This window comes from Silene latifolia, chromosome 5 (genome assembly GCF_048544455.1).
Source record: "Silene latifolia isolate original U9 population chromosome 5, ASM4854445v1, whole genome shotgun sequence".
Taxonomy (NCBI): domain Eukaryota; kingdom Viridiplantae; phylum Streptophyta; class Magnoliopsida; order Caryophyllales; family Caryophyllaceae; genus Silene; species Silene latifolia.
This window is the reverse complement of record NC_133530.1, coordinates 56,262,775-56,267,842: the sequence shown is the minus strand read 5'-3', so window position 1 is coordinate 56,267,842 and position 5,068 is coordinate 56,262,775. Positions and strand designations below refer to the sequence as shown.

Sequence of the window (5,068 nt, the reverse complement as noted above, 5' to 3'; positions counted from 1 at the left end):
TGACCAAGCACCACTCCTTCATTCACCATGAAGTGGCACTTGTCCCAATTCAACACTAAGTCAACTTCTTCACAACGCTTTAACACATTAGACAAGTTAGCCAAACATGCATCAAAAGAAGAACCATAGACACTAAAATCATCCATAAACACCTCCATGATAGACTCGATAAAGTCGGAAAAGATTCTTATCATGCAACGTTGGAAAGTGGCGGGGGCATTACAAAGACCGAAAGGTATTCTACGGTAAGCAAAGGTACCATATGGGCATGTAAATGTGGTCTTCTCATGGACATCGAGGTGAATGGGTATTTGAAAGAACCTGGAATAACCATCTAGATAGGAAAAATACTTGTGACATGCCAACCGCTCCAACAATTAGTCAATAAAGGGTAATGGGTAGTGGTCTTTCTTGGTGGCTAAATTTAGCCTCCTATAGTCAATGCTCATTCTCCAACCCGTCACGATTCTAGTTGGAATTAGTTCATTTTTATCATTTTTGACTACGGTGGTTCCCCCTTTCTTAGGAACCACTTGGACCGGACTCACCCATTTAGAATCAGAAATTGCATAAATAATTCCCGCATCCAACAATTTAAGCACTTCCTTTTTGACCACTTCTTGCATGTTAGGATTTAGTCGTCTTTGACCTTGGGCACATGGTTTATGATCTTCCTCAAGATTAATTCTATGCATGCAAAATTCGGGGCTTATGCCCTTTAAATCATCAAGTTTGTATCCAATGGCTTTCTTGTGAGACCTTAAGACATCAAGCAATTTAGACAATTGACTCTCATTCAATTTAACACTAACAATTACCGGACACATCTCCTCATCATCTAGAAAAGCATACCTCAAATTGGAGGGGAGGGGCTTGAGTTCGGGTTTTTGTACCTCAAGATCTTGAGGTGTAGCAACCAAACCTATAAAGTGTGAGGTTTCCTCCAATGATAGCTCTTCTCCATCCAATTCATTCTCCAAATCATCAATCTCCTCATTCTCAATCTCATCATCACCTGCAAAAGATTCCAATAGCAAGAGTGCCTCTAAGGGATATTTAGATAAAGATCGAGGTGTAGAGTCTTCTATAACAATGTCAATAACATCCAAAATGTCAATAGAATAACAAGACTCTTCTATCATAGGACTCTTCATGGCACTATTCAAATTATATGTGACCTTATCGTCACCCACTTCCAATGTAATTTTACCATTCTTGGCATCAATTAACGCACCCGCGGTATGTAAAAAGGATCTTCCCAAAATGATTGGGATTTGGGCATCTTCAGCCATGTCAAGAACAGTAAAATCAACCGGAATGAAAAATTTACCAACCTTAATGGGAACCTCCTCCAAAACTCCCAAAGGGTGTTTTATAGAATGATCCGCCATTTGCAATGTGACACTAGTACATTTTAAGACTCCCATATTAAGCTTAGCACAAATAGAGTAAGGTATTACACTCACACTAGCACCTAAATCACATAAAGCTTTATCAATTTGATAGGTGCCAATTGTGCATGGAATAGAAAAGCTACCGGGATCTTTTCACTTAAGAGGGGACTTGTTTTGCAAAAGAGCACTCACCTCTGCGGTGAGGGCTATCATTTCAACTTTGTCAAAAGTCCTCTTCTTAATTAAAATGTCTTTCATGAACTTAGTATAAGATGAAATTTGAGTGATTAATTTGGTAAAAGGAACGGTTACCTGGAGATTCTTCACAACTTCCATGAACTTACCGAATTGAGAATTCTTTTGATGCTTTTCCAATCTATGAGGGAATGGCACTTTGACTTTTTCCGGCATCTTTGCTTCAACATCTATCTTTGGAGGAGCATCCTCCACATCTTTGACTTTTTCAACAACAAGTGGATCATCCACCTTCTTTGGAACATCTTCACTTTCTTTACCATTTGGAGAAATCTCCAACTCAACAAATACCTCCTCATCTTCCTTGAGCATGGGTGGTCCATCATATTTCGTACCACTTCTTAAAGAGATAGCATTAAGGGTAGCATGTGGTTGCTCACCTTGAGGGGGTAGTTGACCCGTTTTCCTTGAAGAGCTAGATGAGGCTAGTTGAGCCATTTGTTACTCCAACATTTTGATCGCGGCATTTTGAGCTTGCTCATTCTTTTGGATTTGAGCCAACAACTCCTTTTGCATTTGGACTATCAAGCCCTCAAGCTTACCTCCTCCTTGGTTGTTTTGTTGGCCATTTTGTGGTGGGGGTTGATTTTGTTGGTAATTGTGTTGTTGTGGCCTTTGTTGGTTTTGATAACCCGGTGGAGGATTATACTTTTGTTGTTGAGGAACAAAGGCATTTTGTTGTGGTGGGGGTTGAGATTGAGGATTAAGCACATTATTGCTTCTATAAGACATATTCGGGTGGAATCTTGAATTTGGGTTATATGTATTCGAAAATGTACCCGGTGGATAAGAACTTTGTCGTAGAGCTTGAAAAGCATTTACCTCTTCAATAGGAGCTTGGCAATGAGCGGTGTAATGACCCGCGCTTCCGCAAACATTACAAACAATGATTTGACTTGTTGAAGACACGACATTGACTTGTTGTAGGGAATCTCTAGCATCTCTTTCCGCCAATTGTTGTTGGAGTAAGGCAATTTGAGCTAGCAAGACGGAATTGTTGGAGGATTCTTCTTTACCTTTGAGTGGCACACTTCGGGAATTGACATGTTGTGCATCATGGACCGCCATAGATTCGATCGTGGCATGAGCAATATTGGTGTCAATTTGGTCAAACCGCCCATTGTTGGCGGAATCAAGAATCCTTCGAGACTCGGCACAACATCCATTGTAGAATGTTATAGCTAGAAACCAATCATCTAGACCATGATGTGGGCATTGTCTTTGCAACTATTTGTACCTCTCCCAAGCCTCATACAAGCTCTCAAGAGCTTGTTGACGGAATTGGGTGATATGGTTTGAGTTTTCTCCGGTGAAAAAAAACTTTTGATAGAACGCAAGAGCCAATGTCTCCCAATTGGTGATTCCCATAGTGGTGCGGTCAAGGCTATTGATCCAAATCTTGGCCTTATCCTTCAAAGAGAGAGGAAAAAGTATTTCCCTTATTTGGGCTTGAGTGATGCCCGTTTGACGGATCATGGAGCAATAATTGCAGAAATTTTGCACATGCAAATTGGGATCCTCCAAAGGATTTCCCCCAAATTGCTTCCTCTCCACAAGGCTAATGAAATCCGGTTTGATCTCGAAGTTCGGCGCGGTAATTTGAGTAGTTGTGATACCGGCCGGAAGCATGGCCGCGGTGGGCTTTGAGTGATCGGAAAGTTTCACTATCTTTTTAGTAGAAGATGGTGGTGGTGGTGGAGATGATGAACTAGAAACTTCATCCACTTCAAGGGCTTCTAGGTCGTCTAAGTAAGACTTTCTAGCACTTTTAACTTGCACGGGAGAAGAGGCTTCTTTCACTTCTTTCCAAAAACGTCGTCTTCTCCTAAAGGTTTTCTCGGGATCGGAATCCGGTGAAAGCAAATCTCCACTACGAGAGGACCTGGGCATAAGATAACAATTTCTAGAAAATGATAAGTAACGGTCTCAAGGAACAAGTGTTCCTTAAGACAAAAGAAAACAAGATAAAAATCGACAAATCAAAACACAATAAAACCGTGCCTCCCGACAACGGCGCCAAAATTTGATAGGCTTATCGTGTACCTATGCAAAGATAATTACCCTAGACACAAATTAATATAGCAATAGGGGTCGAACACAAGGAGACGGGAATTGCGTTGTGAAATGCTATGGGAAGATTCTTATCAAGGTCGATTTCGTTTTGTTTGTTTGTTATTGGTTTGATGACTAACTAGTATTAAGATGTAAACTATATAATAAAAGGGAGTCTAGGGGAGTCGGGTCACACATGCAAAGGTAAATATATGATCATGATAAACTCGGTAATAATAACATTGTCAATTGTTTAGGCTTAGATACACCCACCTTACGATATTAGTGTCAACCATAGACCGGGTCCTAGAGAAACTCTCGTTTATGACTAGGCCGTCCTACTACACATGCTTAGTCTAATTCAATTTCATGCCTCTCGACTTTTAGATCGAATGAACAAACTTAATCAATGAATAAGGCCTTTAAACATAGATTAAACATGACGATGCAAACATGTGATAGAAACAATTAGACAATATTATATCAACCTAATATTTAGCATTATTATAAAATATTATATCAACCTAACATTTAGCATTATTATACAATATTCAACCTAGAGGACACAACTAACAAGAGGAATGGAAAAGAAAAAGGTAATACAATTAAAAGAAAAAGGTAATACGCTCTTACCCGGTATTCTCTTCCCTTGTAACTCCTTTAATTGTATTACCTTTTTATTTTCCATTCCTCTTGTTAGTTGTGTCCTCTAGGTTGTTGGAAATTTTTGTGTGATTGCTATGTTGTAGGCGTCACACTAATGACACTGTGACATTTAGGTTTGGGGGAGGAGTTTTATTATGTTGTGTGATTTATTTATGTTGTGTGCATTTTATATCAAAAATCCATAAAAATTAAAAAAAAAATTCAAAATACAAAACATGTTTTTCCTTTGTTTTAGGTCGAGTCTTGGTGGATTTAAATAACAATGATGTTAAATTGCATTATTTTTGCATTTGAATCCCATATAGTTTTCCATGTACATTGTTTTGACTCGTTAGCCATGGAAACAAAGCTCATAATTCAAGTCTTAACCATATTGACATGCCTTATATTGATTAGATTTGACACAATTATGTTGGTAAACTACTTTAATTCTGAGGTCTATAGAGCTTTCTAGGCCAGGAACATCAATAAACTGGTCTCATTGTCAATTAGGCTTGAGTGTGGTTTCTCCTTGTGGAATATGTAATATCAAACTGCATAAGTGTGACATTGATTTCTTGATACTTTTATTGCTTTCATTTGACTAAGTACATGTGGATGGGCAGTTCTTACCGTTCAAATAAGCCTTATAATTATCCTTTTTGTTAGCCCGTTTGAACCATTGTAGCCAATCTTATCCTACATTTATTAGCTACAATCCA

At 38.8% G+C, this 5,068-nt stretch overlaps 1 non-coding gene across 1 annotated transcript; it reads left to right on the top strand.

Annotated features, from left to right (window-relative positions):
* The first annotated feature begins 2,847 nt into the window (after positions 1-2,847).
* Positions 2,848-2,952, top strand: LOC141658030 (small nucleolar RNA R71). Its single transcript, XR_012548941.1, has one exon. It is a non-coding gene; the product is annotated as a small nucleolar RNA R71 (small nucleolar RNA).
* Positions 2,953-5,068: the final 2,116 nt, after the last annotated feature.